The sequence below is a fragment of the Triturus cristatus genome, chromosome 6 (genome assembly GCF_964204655.1).
Source record: "Triturus cristatus chromosome 6, aTriCri1.1, whole genome shotgun sequence".
Taxonomy (NCBI): Eukaryota; Metazoa; Chordata; class Amphibia; order Caudata; family Salamandridae; genus Triturus; species Triturus cristatus.
In genome coordinates, this window is record NC_140589.1 from 672815552 (window position 1) to 672835791 (window position 20240).

At 47.2% G+C, this 20240-nt stretch overlaps 1 protein-coding gene across 3 annotated transcripts in view; it reads left to right on the forward strand.

Annotated features, from left to right (window-relative positions):
- RNGTT (RNA guanylyltransferase and 5'-phosphatase) overlaps window positions 1-20240 on the forward strand; it is a 1651651-nt gene that overhangs the window by 167716 nt on the left and 1463695 nt on the right. The window lies entirely within an intron of this gene.

Consider the following 20240-nt stretch of genomic DNA (forward strand, 5'->3'; position numbering starts at 1 on the left):
ATCTAGTAGTAAATAGATGGGAAGTGCATACCTATCCATTGGACCAGGTGGAGCAGTAGGGAGGTCCTAGACTTTGGCATACTGCACTGGTCAGGTGGCGGTGGCGGTCTGGGTACATGGGTAACATAACAGAGCTTACTGATTGCTTGAAAGTAATATGTACTGAACAGCTATCATGTTCCATAATCTTACGGTGCAAAGTCGTTGTATTCACAAGTATTAAACCGTTATTTTAATTATTGGAACTCTTAACATTTGCTATATTTGCTCACTCATCCTGTGTGCATGTCCGCCACTAGTGTGAGTTGCTGGCTTTTATCGTGTGTATTTGATGCTACTTGTTCATAGCTACCAAGAGACCCAGTGTGACGCACACTACCTTTAGCAAGTGCAGGCTTTTAGCACAGTTTTATGCTGTGTGATTTTTAGACCCATGCCTATTACAGTAGGAAAGTAAAGTAGAAGCTGCAGCTTGCAGAGTGCTGCCGAGTAACAATCCTGGACTGGCTGAAGGTGTCATAAATAACTTAGTTCCTTCCGCTTGGCAGCTATGGAAAAATAAAACGTCAATGGAAAAATGCAGGATTCCACCAATGTCATGGAGCAACACGCTGTGACCTATCTGTCCTTGATATCAGACGTGGCCCAATTTGAGCTTGAACTTTCCCTTAAAGGTCAAGTGAATTATATGTCCGAATCCTTGCACCCGAGACCTGTGTGTATGTATGCTCCAGGTTCCAAGAGCCTCGTCATGGTTCAGGGGAAAAAGGCATTCGTTGCAGTGACCCATGTGTAGCATGCAGCGCACACATTTCAGTGGCTAATGCCTGCTCAATCACTATGGGGAAGCATGCAGTAAGTGTGCAGATCACCTCTCCTGTTGCTTTTTGTACTAGTTATGAGGCTGTGAAAAAAAGATGCTTATTCCAGCAGCTCAAACCAATACCATGCAGCTGACTGCTTCCCATTGAAAACCAAGATCTCTATGCCTGGTGCGGCCTCAGAAGGATAACATATAAATTGCTAATTTTTATTTGGATCTTGGTGCTGAATATTCTCGAATTTGAATTCTATGTGTAATTTGGCCTCAAAAGGTCTCCTCTGCTGTCACAAGTGACCTACTTATGTAGTTTGTTGCCGTCCCTACACGTTGCTAGGCTTCATCTTGAAAGGGGTGATCGATCTCCCAAGCCCTGGAGAATGGATACAAGTTTGTGAGTCTATTTTGCTTGTAACATCCATGCTGCAGAACCGAGGACCCGATTTAAGAAGAGAAGTTAGCAAACTAGCATGTGCAATTTGAATACTGGCTTGTTTGCAAACCGTCCTTCAGTTTGCGCAGGGACTGATGTATCAATCTAGTCATAACAAAGAGAACTTGAAGGAGGTTGCCAAACGTCTTGCTATTTAATTTTAATGAGGCATGACAATATGTGCCACTGCCTGCAAGTGGCTGAGAACTCGGGAATGGACAGCACATCTCCAGCGCTGCATTCACATTCCCTGCTCAAAAACGTTTTTGTATAGCAGGCCCATGTCACTTAAAGGGACAGGTGCTGGTTTTTGTGGGAAGGAGTAAACATGCTGTGATTCTCTGGAATACTGCTTGTCCCCTAAGACTGCCAGACACCGTTTCCAAACAGAAAGCTGTCCATCAGTGGACCTGACTGAATCAATCAGTAGTAAATTGGTTTAGGTTGGAAAGAGCCCTGACTCAGTTTTTGGAAGTCAAACATCGGGTTCTTCCAGCAAGAGGACTGGGAACTTGGAGTGCCCCTCAGACCATTTTCAGGGATGGGGCACAATGAAAAGGAAGTGGGAGGATAAACTCCAGAAGTTCTTAGAGGGTGGGCTGGGGTCACCTTCCAATATCATTTTAGAAAAATCGCAAAACCCCTAGCTAAGCTTATAACTCTTCAGAGCTTTCTTGGAACCAAAAAAGGAAATACCTTCTTGCCTGCTACTAAAAATCTAAAATTCTGCCTGTGAGATAAACATTAGTAGAGAGGTACCTCCCTCTGTTCTTAATAAAAGCTTCTCAGCAACGAATCCAAACATTGCTGAATGAGAATTCATTAGGCAGACATAGTGAGATTTACACTAACCTCTGCTAATAAAAAAAAAAGCCAGAGGTCTGCAAACTGGAATAGTGACAGAATGAGAGGAGCCTGCTGATCACTTCAATGAATCCGAGTTATCACATAAGCCTCTTGGAGAATTGTGAAGTCTTGCACATATTGAAGAGGACCACCCTCCCAGACTTCCAAGCAGAGTGGATCACCAGGAAAAGGTCCGAAGTAATCTGCAAAATTAACTACCTTATAAGCTGGTAACATGGCTGTGCTGACAGTTCATCCATCAGAACATCAGCATAATCACTGTCCACAGGCAGTCTGCAGCACCCAGACAACCCCCTCCCAACCCCTGCTCAACACGATCAATCAATCAATCGAGTGTCATGTAAAGCGCGACTACTCACCCGTAAGGGTCTCAAGGTGCTGGAGGTGGGGGGGCTGCTGATCTTTCGAGGGCACTGCAGTTCAGTTCAGTCGAAGAGCCATTTCTTGAGCTCCTTCCTGAATTGAAGCAGTGGCGGTGATTGCCTGAGGTGGAGAGGCAGGGTGTGCCAGGTCTTTGCTATGTGGTAGGAGAAGGATCTTCCTCCAGCCGTGGACTTGTTGATATGTGGAACGGTGGCCAGGGCCAGTTGGGCGGAGCAAAGGTTTCTGGTGAGTGCGCGAATGAGAGGTGCTCAGGTTCTGCGTTGTGTAGGGCTTTGTAGGCATGTGTGGGTGGCTTGAAGGTGATTCTTTTGTTGACTGGGTGCCAGTGGAGATCTCTCAGATGACTGGTGATGTGGCTGTGTCCTGGGATGTTCAGAATGAGTCTGGCAGAGGCGTTCTGGATGTGCTGCAGTTTCTTGAGGAGTTTCTGGGTGATGATTGCTGTAGTTGAGTCTGCTGCTGATGAGCGCGTGGGTGACTGTCTTTCTGGACTCGGTGGGGATCCACTTGAAAATCTTTCGAAGTAGGCATAGTGTGTGGAAGCAGGATAATGAGACTGCATTGATCTGGTGATTCATGGTGAGCGAGGAGTCCAGGATGATGCTGATGTTTTGTGCATGGTCCGTGTGTGTGAGGAGGGGGTTCTAAGTGCTGCGGGCCACCAGGAGTCATCAAAGGCGGAGGTGGTGGAGCCCAGGATGAGTACATCGGTCTTGACTAAGTTGTGTTCGAGGCAACTGTCCTTCTTCCAGGTGGCAACAGCCTTCATCCCATTGTGGAAGTTGCTCTTGGCGACTGTGGGGTTTTTGGTGAGGGAGAGAATCAGCTCAGTGTCGTCGGCATAGGAGATGATGTTGAGTTTGTGGTTCCTGACGATGGCTGTGAGCGAGACCATGTTGATGTTGAAGAGAGTGAGACTCGGGGAGGAACTCGGAGGCACTCTGCAGCTGATCTCAGTGGGTTCAGAGTGGAATGGTGAGTAGTCTTACTCTCTGCGTTCGGCCGGGGTAGAAGGAGCGGATCGATTTGTCACGGATGCCGGCGTCGTGGAGTATTGTGCATAGGGTGTGGTTGGAGACATTATCGAAGGTGGCCGAGAGGTCCAGGAGGATGAGGGCTTCAGTTTCGCCTCCGTCGAGGAGTGTGCGGATGTCATCTGTGGGGATGAAGAGTGCGGTCTCGGTGCTGTGGTTGTTTCGGAAGTCGGATTGGGAGAGGTCCAAGACATGGTTTGCTATGATGAACTTGGAAAGTTGGCTGTTGATGGCCTTCTCGATGACCTTGGCTAGGAAGGCAAGCAGAGAGAATGGTCTGAAGTTCTTGAGATCCGTCGGGTCGGCAGACGGATTCTTCAGTAGGGGGTTGATCTCTGCGTTTTTTAAGTCTTCTGGGAAGGCGATGGAGTTGATGGAGCAGTTGATGGTGCGGCAGAGTTCGGGGGTGATGGAGGTGCCGGCTCTGTTGAAGATGTGGTGCGGGCAGGGGTCCAGGGGTGCTCCGAAGTGGATGCTCTGCATGATCTTTAGGGGGTCGTCAGCGGCGAGGGGAGTCCAGCTGAGCAGGGTCTGCTGGGTTCCGGCATCGTTGGGAGTGGTGGTTGCGGGTGGGGTGAGACGGTCGTGAAGCTGTCGTAGATCTCCTTAATCTTGCGGTGGAAGAAGGTGCAGAGGTTGTTGCAGAGGTCTTGGGAGGGTGGGATTTCTGCTGCCTCTGTGCTGTGCTTGGCGAATTCTTTGACCACGGGGAAAAGTTCTTTGCTATTGAGTGCGTTGATCTTTTCTTGTAGAGACATTTTCTTTGTAGTTCTAATGAGGTAGTGGTGTGTGGTGACATAACACATAAATATTCTTGGTAGCCTTGCCTCTGAGTGGATGCTTTTGAGTAGAAACTCTAATTGGGTTGTAGTTATTTGTGTCATATAGACTCATTTTGACTCCTTTAATTTGCTATAGCAATTTTTGTTTTTGCACAAGAATATTTCATATCTTAATCTAATTTTAGCCATTTTGCTTTTTTTGTATTAAATGTTACTATTTCTAGGTAACTTGATATAGGCTTTACCTTTATTTATTTACCTGTAATTGTTGTTTATTTCATTGTCACACGCAGCACTTATGGTGATTTCCAAGCATTACCTCAGTGCTGAGGGAACCTCTCCCAAAGGCAATGCAAATGTTACCCTTATTAAAACCTGTCTGCCTTCTTACACCTGCTTGCCCCGGTTAAATTCTGTTAGGACAGCGTGAGAGATGAAAAATGGATCACCTCAACACGAAGGCTTCTCGCCCATGTAGTCCACCAGACATGTTTGTCTGCATATTTCAAGTCAACTAATATGTAGGACAGGTTAGGCATGTAGAGAGGTAAATCTGAATAAATGCCCACAACTCAGACTACTGTTAGTTGTGTCATTGTGACAAACTTTTAATCTGTTTTTACGAGAGTAGGGCAACAGGAACGAAAATAGATGAGATAAGGAGGTGGCCCATCTGAGCACAGCGTAGAGGCAGCCTTTGCATCTGAGCACAGCGTAAAGGGAGCCTTTGCATCTGAGCACAGCGTAAAGGGAGCCATTGCATCTTTTTGTTTCTCCATATAAATCACTTAGCATTTTCTAATTAACAGGTGCGGGATTTTAAATTGACCACCCGAGTCCATATGTGATGCTTTATTATGTAATCTAGCATTTGTATAGCGTGCAACTATGAAATGATAGCCGTAAAGGTGAAAAGATATTCTTGTTGCATCCATCAGCAATGCCCATGCCTGTGGATAGTGACAGATTGCATTTAAAGTGTGGGGGAGGGGGTGAGAAAGATTGTGGCTTGTGGGACATTGTGAGCGGTTAGGTACGATTGCAGTGATCCCCAGATGCCTTCGGAATGGGAGCGTATAAATTGGAGACCGTCATGCATATCATCTTGGTGAGTACAGAAGGGTATATCTTGCAGCAAGGCCACTTATAGCGGGGCTGGGACTTTCACCATGCTAAGGCTCTCCGACTCTTCATCCATGCTAAGGCTGCCTACCCCTTTCAGGGGACGTCCCTAGTGTCTCCTAACAGTAACTCCACAGGCGAGAGGGTGACTTTATAAGCTATCATATCCGACAGTCAGGCCGTGACCTGTGACCAATACTCAAGTAAGCCCACATAACTCCAAGCCATGTGTAGGAAGTCAGCCTGTAAATCATTACATCTTTAACAACTATGACTGTGCCTAGGGTCTAACTTGTACAAGGAGGCAGGAGTGCACTATGCCCACTGTAAAGATTTGAAATGCAATAAAGCGGTACCTATAGTCCACTGAAATCTCTTCACTCTACAAACAGTAAGCCCAGCACTCATCAGAAATTTATTTCACTACTTCCGCTGTCCATCACACCCTCATTCTATCTGATCCTTCTGTCGGCAGGTTTCTTACGGCATTATATAACTTTGGTACCCAGCGTCTAGTGTCTTGTAATTGAATACTTTTAGTCAGGGGAATAAATTCTGCTGGCTCCTTGGGAAACACCAGGTATGCACCTTTTAGATCACACTTAAAACGAAAGGGCATGAATGTAGCCAATGTTTTTGGGACCCCTGGTTTCTGCATCTTCTACTGTTAAGAACACTCCCTCTCTATGTAGGTGACTTATTTTATATGCCCTTTTTTGGTTGTTCATTAATGGCCGATCTTCCCCTTTCTGGTAGAGACTTCATACCACAGAGGCTTCCCCTTTTGACTACTTCCTAGGCATCGGACTGGATCAGGAAAACTTTAGATCAATACCCCTGTGTTCCCGGGAGGTGGCACATGTGACTCTGCATTGAAGTCATCCATGTCGGATGTGACCTGCACAATCTACATAGGTGCCACCCATTCGCGCTATCAGTTCCTTTCTTTCACGCCTAGAGATGTGAATCCAGAAGTACACTGGTCTCCTTGAGAATGCGTTCAAAGATTTTTTCTCTAAAATATGTTTTTACTCCACTGTTTCAGAGACGGGTCCCCCAACAAATCCACATGGTTTAAACCTTGTGGGGAATGTCTGAAACAGATGTCTGTGATGGATCCCCACTTGGTCTGTCTTGGTGTCTCGGGTCGAGTCATGACTCCAAGACCTGCAGTGAATGTGCTCTCATGCACCCGAAAGCCATCCGGGAGCCAGAGGTGAAGCTTTTCATCGCCCGACATCGGAAGGCCCCACGCCAGTCGAAGTCGCTTGGAAGATCAGTGCCAGTCCTGCAGACGTTCGTTGGACAGGTCCAGCTACCATAGGCAGGGCCAGGTACATACACCTGTTCAGCGCCAGGATACAGTCGTGGAAGATAGTGGGCTTTACAAGTACACATAACAAGTTCACATTGTCCGGTAAGTCAAAATAGAAGAACTCCAAGCAGGACTCCGCTTCGCCATGACCCTCCAGGTCTCCGGAGAGGGTGAAATGTGTCTTGGTGCCTCTCTGACCCATTCTCGCAGTCCCTCCACGAAGCCGGCAAAGAATACTCCCCTGCACCAGCCTGAGCTTCCCAGGCCAACGCCTGCACAAATTCAGGAATTCTTTGATGCGATAAATCACGTCTTTGGTACAACATCGACCCTCCCCCCCCTACCTCTGGCACGCCTACTGATCCCAAGGAATTGGATCGCCTTCTGGTTCCACGACTTTTGCTGGAGAGCATTCCACCAATGCTGACGTCATAGATGCCAAGTGACGATGTCCAACCCTTATTGCTGTCTGACTTCAAAGCAGCATCCTGACAACTGAGGCCGCACTCAATGCCACTCATACCTCTTAATACGGGAGGCTCTTCAGGTATGGATGCCAAGCATTTACATTCTGATTTAAAAAAAAAATATATTTTTATTGACTTTTACAACAACATCTGGCATTTTAACAGAGCAGTAATGAGTTTCAGCATACATCACATTATTAGTCCCTCAGGACATCGCTCCCGCCGCCCCGGCATTTCAAGTATATGGCTCTCCTGTTACAATCCTTAACTTATGTCTCACTTGCCTCCCACCGCTATATCATTCCACAATCATATAAAGGACTATTCTCTACTAATAGCCATTATGGGCCATAGTCATGTTAACCAAAGACTCGTCGATATTAAGCAAGCCAGCCCACTCCCTCCTAGCATTTACCTTCTGATAGACAACAATTTGTGCGTGATCTTTTTCTCACTGATTCTGACAATGGTTGTTCTAATACTGGGAACAACATCGTCCGGCGTTTTCATGAGGACAATTGGTATGAGTATCTCCAGGACCCCAGTGACCTGGACACCTCGTTTAGCACTCGTCCAGGCCCTGCCAATAGGAAATTACTTCTTTTACAATGGTGATGCAGAAGACTGCTGCGATTATCGACCTGCAGCTTCCCATCCAAGAAGCCAAGACTAACATGCTCACAGAAGTATTTCAGCCTGGCTAAACTATTTCTGAGTCTCTCCTGCCTTTCAGCGATGCCCTTATCGCTATCTAGTTAGGGAGCTGGGCTATGCCAACAACTTTTTTACCCAACATTCTACTCCGGTGAGTCTGGTTGTGCAGGCTTAGGCAACCAAAATCAACGCAGTTTGTTCCCTACTACCCACCGAATAGGATAACTAAAACACTTGAAACATTCGGCAAGTGTGTTGTTCCTTGACTAGCCTTGCCTTAAGTTGTGTAAATGCTTCCTGTCTACATTACCAATACTCTCATGCCATTGGGACTCTGTCGCCCATGTGTTACCTTTGATCCCCGAAGAGGCCAGAGCTCTTCTCTCCCAAGCCGTGCAAGATGATCGTGATGCAGCTAAGTTCATGATTTGTTGTGAACCGGACATGACTGACTCATTGGGTAGAGCCATTGCTACCAGTGTAGTTCGCTGATGGCATGCTTGGATGTAGTCCACTGGATTTTCAAGAGATGTTTAAGCGAGTCTTATGGACTTGCCTTTTGACAACTCTTGCCTTTTTGGTGACAAAGGCGAGACAGCTTTTAAGCACTTCAAGGATAGCATGCCCACAGCATGCTCTTTGGGCCTATCTGTCTCTGCACACCAGATGCATTTGCAATTCTGCTTCTTTCGTGGCTATGTTAGGGACTTGCAATGTGGCCAGCAACGACTGACGGAGGACCATCTGTCCCATTTATGACAGGAAGTGGCAAGGGAGTCTCAGAGAGGGTGTTGGCGTCAGAAGTAGGACGTGGTTGTTATTCCTTCTATTTCCTGGTATCGAAAAAAGGGTGAAAGCCTTTGACCTATATTAGATCTTCCTCCTCTCAATGCCTTCCTGCAGAAGGACACATGTAGAATGCTCACCTTGGTGCAGGTCTTGTCTGCCCTCGATCCTGGAGACTGGATGGTAGCTTTGGACCTGCAGGATGCTTATTTTCACATCTCCTTCCACCAGACCTACAGGTGCTCTCTGCGGTTCATGGCGGGCCCGGGAGCACTTCCAGTTCACTGTGCCTCATTTTGTCCTCACCAGTCCTCAATGGGTGTTCATGAAAGTGATGGTAGAGGTTGTAGCTCATTTATGTAGGTTAGGTGTCCCAGTCTTTTCCTTCCTTGTCTGACTGCTGAAGGCAGGCTCGTCCCAGGCAGTTGCCAAACACCTCCTGACTACTGAACACCTTTTAACATTGTTAGGGTTCCCTATAAAGGTGTGGAAGTCACACCTGTCTCCTTCACAGTTGCCCCTTTTCATCTGAGCCATTCCAGACACAGTTCCATGCCTTTCCTCTGGAATTTAGAGTCCAGAACCGTTGTTCTATAATCCTGATGTTTCTGCCTCTAATCTGGATTTCAATATGGAGGACGATGAGGCTTCTGGGACTGGTGGCCTCCTGTACCCAGCTGGTCAAGCACGGTACGTGGCATATACATGCTCTGCAGTGGAATCCCAAGTCCCAGTGGTCACAGCACCAGGGTGATCTCTCCAACCTAGTCCAGATTTCGGTAGAGACTGCAAGATCTGCAGTGATGGATACTGGACCGCAAGCGTTTGTCTCACCGAAATCCAGGACTGAGGCAGAAACATCAGGATCATAGCCCAACTCTCTGCTCCGGAGTGTAGGGGATAAATTGCACCATGTCCATAATTGCTCGGATAAAAAGGAGCATCTGAGAAGGATTCAGGTGTGAATTTGGAAAGTTGATAGTGTACCCCCAGCAAATGTAGGAGGTCCGCCGTAGTTTGGATATTGGTAATGACCATCTGTGGTGAGCCCGCCGTCAACAGCCAGTTGATGAGGTAGTGGAAGATTGGCACCTCTGCAGAGATGCTGCAACCACCACCATCACCTTCATAAACACCTAAGGGGCAGTGGTAAGGCCAAAATGGAGCACAGTGAATTGTAAATGCTCCTGGCCCACTGTGAACTGCAGGTAACGTCTATGGGTCTCCAAGTATTAGCATTTTGTATTTCTATTTTCTCAAGAATGAATTCAGGGGGTGCAGATCTAGAATAGTGCGGAGGCCTCTGTCCTTCTTTAGCACCAGAAAGTTGCGGTAATAGCAACCACAACCTACTTGTGATGCTAGCTCCCTCTCGATGGTTCTTTTGACACTTCACTTATTTGCACTATAAAGAGAGTTAGTCTTCCGTTAGCCAATCCATGGACTGTGACAGGGGCGGTGGGTTTTCCACAAACGGGAGGGCGTAACTCTGCTGGACAATTTGAAGCACCCACTTGTCCGAAGTTATGGCTTGCCATTGAGGCAGGTGGTGCCAGATCCTGCTTCCAACCCATGATGTTATGAGGACATACTAAAGTTAAAGGTTTGGAGGCTAAAGCTGCCAGGGATGGCGGACTGGGCAGATCTCTGGACTTGAGCTCCAAGGGACTTGTGGGAGCCGTAGCCACGAAAAGGCTGAGAAGCCTGTTGGTCGTGTGGCTCTGTTGGAAAGGACAGAGCTGGTTGGCTGTGCCGTAGCAACGACCGTGGCCCCAACGACTGGATGGTGACCCTACTTTCCTTGAAATGTTCAAGCGATGAATTAGGTTTGTTGCCGAACAGGCAAGTACCTTTAAAGGGCATGTCCATAAGGGGTGCTTGGACATCCCTCGAAAAACCAGATGACCTCAGTGAGGCGTGGAGTGCCACAACTGAAGCAATAGACTACCCACTGAGTCTGGTGTGTCCAGCCTGCATCTGATGGCAAACTTTGCTCCACCCCTGCCATCGACGATAGCCTGGGACAGATTGGCTCGGGTCTTCTCTGAGACCATAGGAAGCACTTGAGCAACTGAGTCCCGCACAGTCATCCCAAAATGCACGCAGTGTTCACCGAATACAGTGCAAGGCTGGTGGAAGAGAAAATTCTCTTCCCAAAGATATCCAGCCTCTTGGATTCCTGATCCAATGGAGTGATAGGGAACGCACTGACATTCACTCTGGACGTTGAGGCCTGCACCAGGCTCTGAGGTGCTGTGTGAGGAAAGCTGGGTCTCCAAGAGCAGGGTGGTGGCGACGAGAAAACGTCCTGTGCACTGGGTTGTTTAGGGGGCATTACCAGCACATAGGGAGCAAAATTTACTCAAAAAGGCGACACAAATTTTCAAAAAAGTGGTCCATAAATACCCAGTGTAGGTCTTTCAGATCTGTGCGGTTGGCACGGAAAGAAAAGAATTGATGTCCGCTCGTTGGGGTGGAGCCTATATAGGCACCACACTCATCACATCCAGCACTGACGTGGAGCCGTTTGATATCACCTACTTGGGGTACTGCTCAAGATTTTAGGGATCAAATCTGATGCCTAGGGGATATGCTTAATCCATATGTGCATACCTTAAAGGCCTCCCATACCAAGGCCATTTTCAAGCAAGTCAACCTTCAAAGCAAATTACTCTGTAATGGCAAATCGTATTTTGCTCTTGAAGATGGAATCTAACAATGAATCACTGGGACATCTCCAGAAGCTCACATCGGTGCCCCCAACGAACACATTGTCTCGTGTTGGAGAACGATCTGCTAATATGCCTGTATTGTACCTAATCTCCATCACTATGGCCTGCCTCTTGGAAACAAACCATTAGTCTAATGTGATAGTCTTGCATGAACCCCAGTGATCTGTGTGCTTTCCCCAAAATGTTGAGAGGAGTTTGAGCATCACAGTAGTTCTGAGGCTAATGTTACATCTGAGGGAATGCGCATCCAGGTATTGATTTTATTTTTTGCTCTGACCTCCAATATTGTTTTCTCCAAACTTCCTATTCACTCATCTGTAACCGTGGCCTCAACTTTCAGGTCCGATATTAAATGTTCTGCCATTTCCAGCCAGACATGCTGGTGTTCAAGCCTCTTCTTCAGCTGGTCCACTCGCATAGTGAGGATATCTGTCTTACTCAATGGATTTGAGACAGCCCTTTACATTCTGCAAGATATTCTTCACTTTTGTGTCATCGATAACTGTCTTCTCCTCCTGATCGTGGTGGGATCTCCCTTCGTCCAACACACTATGCATCTGTAAAAACTTTTGTTGGCAAATATCTTTTTGCACTGTTTCTTTTCTATCATGCACACTATCTGCTCACCTTTCACCATCATGCACACTATCAAAAGGTGCTGCTCTACTTTTTCTTAAAGACAGTGCTGTTTACTGCTAGAGAAGGATGAGGACTGTGTCATCTGCTTGGTGTATCCTACTCTAGGGACCACTTCCAGAACTAAGATGTTTCTTGGAGAGGGCAGCTGAGTGCACCCCAGCTGTTGACATGGCTGGCACTCCTTCTCTGGGGCGATGAGGAACCAAACCCTCAGAGATCCTTCACAAGCAAAGGGACAGACAGAGCATTAAATGCTTCCTACTTCTATGCGCCACTGCATAGGCAGCATATGATAGAGGAGCTGGGCTCCATTGATGAATTGTTGGCCCACCATGGGCCCGTTCGCCACCTGCTGAAAATCTTCATCCAAAGCAGGCTACATAAAAATCACCATGTCTCTCAAAAAGGACAAACATAGTGTATCAACGACCTCCGCTTCACCCCATTCCTCTGCCCTGGCAAGAGGTCAATGTCCTAGTAATAACCTCACCACACAGGCCTCATTTATAGGACTTAGCACAGGTCTTCAAAATGGCACCCAATGAAGTTTCCTGAAGGATGTCTCTGCTGTTATTACAGGATCATACAGGTTTGCTAAAAATGTATTAAAGTTTGTTATGGTGAAGTGGGAACTCCACAACTGTGCAGCCATTTTGATGGGCAGCCAGGCTATACCCCCAGTAAGAGCATTCTATTTATTGCAATTCAGAATCATAGCCAAGCCAGAAACCTGGCTATGATGAGGTGTAATCTGGCCAGGACCAATGCTAATAAGGATATTGTCAGCAAATTAGTCAGACTTGTGAAGGTTGATATCCAAACTCTCATGTGGATGTTCTCAGTCAACCTAAATCAACTTAATATGCCAAACATAACAGTGATTGTGGGTGCTTCTGTTTTGTACCCCCTCACCAGCATGAATCGTCCTGAAAGAAGCCATTGATATGTATTCTTGCCCAAGCCTTGGAGAAACTAACCTCTGGAAGTTGAGTTCAAGTTTCAAATAGTTTTGCTCTGTCTAGCCGTTTCTGCAAAGAGGTAACCTCTGTTGTAAACTGTTGCTGGAAATTAAAATGATAAGAAGGATCTATACCACAGTTCTGTTAGGTTCTAAAGTTCCAAAAGTTCAACAATAAAATCGTTTAGTTTTGGTAGATCTCAGGCCACTTTCAGCTTTCCATTTCATGTGACCTTTTTTGGAAACACTCAATTTATGTATTCAAGATCTGGCTTCTTCTCCTTTTTTACCCAAGCAGAATGCCCCCTTAAATCCTCCCCATGCTTTGTGCTAACAGAACACAAAGGAATATATAAATAAATCAGTTTGCAGCTGAGAAGTATTGCTTGACGTTCAGCAGTTTCTGCACTCAGATATTGTAGACAGATTATTTCCCATTTACATAAATTTCATTCCAACAGCCTGTAGATTTTGCTAGAAAACAGCACAACATTCAGTTTTACGTACATGCCTTTTAATCTAGCCTATTTAGCAGTAATAATTCGCAACTTCAGAGTCTAAGTAGGTGTTCCGTCAGCGTTTACATCTCAACTGGAAATACTAATGTTGACTCATGGGACCGGCCTTCTGAGATATTTCATATCCATGTTTGTATTAGAACTACCAACATAGTTGGTACTGTTAGTTTGTGCCCTGCATCTGGAATAGAAAGTCAGTGTTTTTGTTCTCTGCCGATTCTCGCTTATATTATTAGACTACTACATCACCTACTAGTTTCTTCATTTTGTATATAGACTCTTCACAAATGCCAAAAGATGTTTCTGATTCGCTTGAGCTGGTGGTTGCTGTAAATCCCTGGCATCACAGGATGCCTAGTGGGAAATGTCTGCACTTTTGCTGTGCCTTTACTTTTCCTGGACAATTGTTTTTTTAAATTTATTTTTAATACATTTTCTTTATTGATTTCTGGTAACCTCAACAAGAAATTCTGACAAGCAGTCAGCCATAAACATATGCCAAATAATAACCAGGAGGTGCAGATCTACAATACAGTGTGAAAAAATACAACACAGATTGTCTCCTCACCTGAGGCCCAGTCTTAGCTCATAGGGTCCAGGAAGGCAGACAGCAGCTGATCCCAAATATCCAGATCCTCCCCATGTTTTTATCTGTTCTACATTTTTTTTTCAGTCTCACTTCCGGTACCACCGCCCATTCAGCCACATCGTACCCATCACCGTGCCCATCCAAGAAATTGTAACGCGGTGCTTGGCAAAGGCGAGAAGTAAATGTTGTAACTTAAAAGCCAATTTCTGTCCCTTGTTACGGCAAGTGTTCAGCAGGAGACATGTTATTTGTTCTTCTGGGCAGTGTATCGGTACTACTGCCGCTAATGTCTCCAGCACCTGCTCCCAAAAGGCACGCACCAAGGGGCAGTGCCATGCAAGGTGCAAGAAGGACGCTGTTGGATGAGCACAATGGGGACACCGCTGGGACCTGAAAGGGTCATAACCACTGGTCCTGTGCAGCATGTATGGTGCCGCATATGTTCGATGTAAATAGTGGAAATGTGTGAATTTAAATCTGGCATTACTAGAAATAGACTGTACCAGTCCACACATGCGGGCCAACTGCAAGTTGTCAAGCTCCAGACCCAGCTTTGCACTCCAGGCTCTCTGCTTACATAGTCTTGTAGAAAGGTGTCACCCTCTGTCCAACTTCATCAAGGCCTGAAAGGTGTGCGAAGTGGGATGGGCCACTGGAAAGGAGATCCAGATGTCCCTTGTAATATCAGAGAGGCTAGTGTATTGAAGGAAACATCCTGGACCCAGAAGTAAAAGCTTCTTGAGCTGCCTCCAATGTTCTAAATCCTTCATTAGGGAAGAGATCCCCTAAAGCGTAACAGCCCCTCCTTCTGCCACAGGATTTTGTCGACCGAGCTAGTGAGTGTCTGAAACTGGTAGATCCCAGAAAGTAAATTTCGTGGCAACGTGGCCCTTTTCAGCACTAGTTTTGCTGTGCGTGCCTACAGCTGCGTGGTGTGTCTCACCAGATATGGCACTGAACCCTCCCACCTACTCCCCGCCATCAAGATCTGAGGCAATGATATGGCACTGGAATTGTCCCAGCATATTTTTTTCTCCCAGTTTCCCTCCCTATGCGACATAGTGTATGTTGTATTTGTGAGACCAGGTAATATTGTTCTAAATTAGGGACTGCCTTCCCCCCCTTCCATCAGGGAGCAAAATAGGATGTCTCTGGCAACACAATCCCTGCTCGTAGAGTCTCTCAGATGGAGCACCGGGGCGCAAGGAATCTCCCGCCTAAGGAGCTAGGCCAAGAGGCATCCCGAAGCGTCACACTTTCTATAAAGGAGCTGGCAATGGGATTTGAGGGTATATTTCCGATCCTTACCCTTACTTCTTCGACATGTCACCGGGCAGTCAACTCAGTCCGGGGTTTAGAAGCACCCTCCTGTGTCAGCTGATGTATGCTTGCTAATTTAGTCGTCCCTCCCTCCCCCTGCAGGTGCTCCGACTGGAGCATGTGCCTCACCCCACAAGAGAGCCCCACGCGACATCCCCGGATCACCTCCTTCACCACCTTCCCATCCTGTCACCAGATGTAGGGTGGATGACCAGTTGATCTCAAAATTATCCAAATGTGCCTCTGCAAAGATTCCCGCCCCTCTACATCCTGAAGAATCTCTGGAGCCAGTCTCCATCCCAAAAGTGAGCGGGGTGCACTCCCCCAAGCAAGCTCGCAGAACACCGTAGCATGATCAGAGAGGTACTGTGACAGTTGAACCACAGAGTACAACCTCCCCTCCAGAGAGTCAGAGACCAGTATACAATCCAGTTGACTGTGTATTGTGGGTGGAGAATAACAAGTAAACTCCCTCACATCAGGGTGAGTGGCCCTCCAAATATCCGAGAGTCCCAGATTAACTTCTGCCTCCCGGAGGGAGAATGTCATCCCGGGTTTAGTAGTCAGTCGAGGTGGGTGTCTAGCCAGACTCCCATCAAAGACACAGTTAAAATTAATCGCCTAAAAGACCAATCACTTCAATGCCGGTGTGAGAACCTCCTTGATCTTCGGGAAGAATTGTGCATCGTCCATGTTAGGTGCATAGGTGTTCATGATGGCTATATCAACTCCATCTAATCTCCCCTGAAGGAGTAAGAGCGCCCTTCCACTTCGGACTCCATGTAAGTCAGGTCAAAAGGAACCACAGGTGCTATCCATTTAAGGACACTTATGGCGAATGTAGAATAATTAGCAAAGTGCAGTTGGCCTTCCATCGCTTTCCCAATTTAGCAGCCTCCGAATCGGAAAGATGGGATTTCTATAGGCATGTGATCTGGAATGCATCTCTCCTCAGGAAGGTCATCACTCTATATTTTTAGTGTAAGTGCCCAGAGTCCTCACATTCCATGATATCAATTTGTAGGCGTCAGGACTAACCATTACAAAAGTAAGTGTGAGCGTGAATCAAGATATCCCCCTCTCACAAATTATTGGCATTGAATCAAGAAACATCTAAAAAAAACTGTTAAAAACTCCCCACCTACCCCAAACATGTGTAATAGAATGACATATCAGGGCTCGACAAATCCACTCGCCCCCTAGCATTTGCGAGGGAGAATTGATGAGGACGAGCTATTTTTAGGTCCTACTCGCCCTTTCTGGCGAGTAGGAAGAGAAACTAACTTTTGTCCTCGGTGTGTGAAAACGAAGCAAAAGTGACAAGATAACTAGATTTAAAGCCATTTTTGTTGCTCACAAAGGGAATGAGCAATAAAGAAGCCTTTAAATCTTGTTATCTTGTCACTTTTGCTCTGTTTTCGGAGACGGAGGTCAAGTAGGTTGAAGTGAGGTTGAGGGGATTTTCCAAGGCACTAGACCTGCAGGACTAGTACCATTTTTCGAGCCCTGACATATGCATACTAGTCCTATCAAAACAAAGTGCCAGGACATGTACTACTACACCCTAAATCCCCAAAAGACGCTAACGAGAGTCATCTCTAGGAGAGAAAAGAAAGAACAAGAAAGAGAAAGAATGATGTAGAGGGAGGAATAAAATCCCTACCTTTAGAGGACCCCATCAATGCAAAAAGAGTATAAGCATGGATACAATCCCATTTGCCCCATTCAATAGATGACTTGCCCCCCCACGCCCCCCGAGGGATCAGGGAGCAGTCTTGCAGTCCCTATCATCCCTCAGCAGTGGGAGGAAGCTGATCATGGTCCAGGCGTAGTACCAACAAGCTCAGTGAACATTGAGAATAGGAAGACCTCCCCAGTCAGGATGTCCCTGTGTCCGACACCACGTCAGTGGTCTGTGGGGGAGATCCCAGGACATCTCCGTCCGAGAGGGTAGCAGTGATCAAAGTTTCAGGCACCAAGGATTGTTCTTCTGTGGCGGAGTCTGTAGTGCCATCCTTTATGACCACAATGCAAACGAGCTTCCGCAGTTCCCTTCAGTGGCCTCTCCGCCCTAATGGCAGTCATTTGAGCCCCTCCTAGTGTGATCATGGAAGGGGCCCAGTGTACTGAAGGGACGTGCCGAGACATGGGGGACAAGTCCAGTAAAGACCATGCCTCCTCTGGGTATTCAAAGAAATGTGATTTCTTGTTGGCCAGAACTCTGAGCTTTACAGGTATTTGAGGTTCATCTTGCAGAGCTTCTTTTTCACTGCATTGAAGGACTTGCGCTGCTCTTGTAGCTTATGAGTTTTGTCCCAGTAGATGGCGACATTGTGGTTCTCAAATTTCGGGACCGAAAATTCCCTGGCTTCCCTCAGGATAACTTCCCTGTCACAGTAGTTCATGATCCTTTTTTACTGTGTGATCAAGCGTGTTTTAAACAGTTTTTATCTGTCCGCATAACCGCACTTTAAAATGTACATCTTTCCTCACCTGCTGCTTGAGCCTCACGCCGCGCCTTGCGCCATCTTGGGACAGGCTGGAAGGTGGTAGCCAGGCGCCATATTGCTAGGGGCACCTGGACCATAAGGGGATAGGACATAAAAGACGCCAAATGCTAGCGCGCAGGCCTATCTGACGGGACGTGCTGCGCTGAGTAGCCGAGAGGCCGTCTCTGGGGCTGCTGCTGCAAGTGGTTTTAATAACTGCTGTATTGCTGCTAAACATTGCTATTTGCTCTGGGTCCTTGCGGTGTTCTTTTAACACGGGACCGCACCTTACTTATTTTTTACTGTGTGATCAAGCGTGCTTTAAACAGTTTTTATCTGTCCGCATACCCGCACTTTAAAATTGACATCTTTCCTCACCTGCTGCTTGAGCGGGACCCCCTCGCCTCACGCCGCGCCTTGCGCCATCTTGGGACAGGCTGGAAGGTGGTAGACAGGCGCCATATTGCTAGGGGCACCTGGACCATAAGGGGATAGGACATAAAAGACGCCAAATGCTAGCGCGCAGGCCTATCTGACGAGACGTGCTGCGCTGAGTAGCCGAGAGGCCGTCTGTGGGGCTGCTGCTGCAAGTGGTTTTAATAACTGCTGTATTGCTGCTAAACATTGCTATTTGCTCTGGGTCCTTACGGTGTTCTTTTAACACGGGACCGCACCTTACTTATTTTTTACTGTGTGATCAAGCGTGTTTTAAACAGTTTTTATCTGTCCGCATACCCGCACTTTAAAATGTACATCTTTGCTCACCTGCTGCTTGAGCGGGACCCCCTCGCCTCACGCCGCGCAAGCCCGTCTGCGCCCGTCCGCGCCTCGGACGAGCAAAGGACGTCTCAGGATCTAGCTACCGGCGTTCAGGTAGGCCGCCAGTACACCAGATCACAGCTCCTGGAGATAGGGGGCAGGATGGGCTACATTTCACCCACTCAGATTAAGACCCTGAAGGAGCCGAGTACTCTTAACTGCGCACTGCTGAATTGCAGATCTTTAGTCAAGCACCACACTGAAATTGCACTATTAATAGAAGATCTGCTGTTGGACGCGCTCTTCCTCACAGAAACATGGGCTACGACAGATGCAGTAGTGGAGATCGGCTGGAGGGGATTGAAGCAATGGCCTTCTCATTACAAGGTGATAGAAGGAACCTATTCACAGGCCTGCTCTGCTATCGCCCTCCGGGGCTGTATACCCCAATGCAACCCCTCCTGAATATAATTACCAACCTGGCACTTACACATTCGAAAATGATTGTCCTCGGTGATTTTAATTGGTGGGAGAATGCAAACACAAAGAGCCAGTTGCGGGACCTGACGTCTACCTGCTATGGCCTTGGACTTCATCAATTAGTCACATCTCCCACAAATCAAAAAGGTCATATACTGGATCTTCTGTTTGCCAGTAAGGCGGAGGCTGAGCTTCTAAATGTTCGCCCGCTTATCTGGACAGACCATTATTGTATTCAGTTCAAGATATTGTTAACAGTTACCTCCTCCCTACCTGAAGCCACGGCAACGTACAGAGAGGGCAGAAACTGGATCAAATTGACTAAAACAGGATCATTACTGACCCCTCCCACAATCAGCCTTTTTTCAGCCTCTAGATCGGTGGAGGCAAACTATAATGCCTACCATAAGTTCATAACCAACGAGCTGGACCTTCCAATCCCGAAAAAGAAGATAAGAGTCAGGAGCAGGCCATCCGCGCCCTGGTATGACGATGATCTGCGACAGCTAAGACAGCTCTGTAGGCAGGCCGAAAGGAAATGGAGGAAGGGGCTCCTTGCCAGGGGCAAGATTGCGCTAAGGTCCGCACAGAGCAGATACAAGCAGCTTATCTTGGACCGCAAAGCGAGCTTCTATGCCAACTCCATAGCGCTTGCCCCAAATGGGGCGAGGGAACTGTTCAGAATAGTGAACTCCTTGTCGGCCCCAAGCTGCCTTGAAAATAAAGTTGTACCTTCAAAGAGGCTATGTGATGAGATTGCCTCCTATTTTAAGGACAAGGTGACGAAGATAACCAATCTCTTTAGGGGCACAGACAGAGTGGCCGACGACCCTGGTAAGGGGACGGCCCACGAGAAGCCAGGCAGGGAGTGTTCTCTGACCCTCTTTCCACCTTTCTCGGACGAGCCGTTTGTCAAGACCGCACACAGCATCTCGTCGGGCTCCCCCCTTGACCCTCTGCCCCAGAAGGTTTGGAAGCTATACGGCTATCCGACCTTCTCCTGGTTGCGCCAGATCTGCAATCAGTCATTAGCAGAGGGCATGGTCCCGGACAGCCGGAAACAGGCCGTGGTCTCCCCCCTTATTAAAAAAC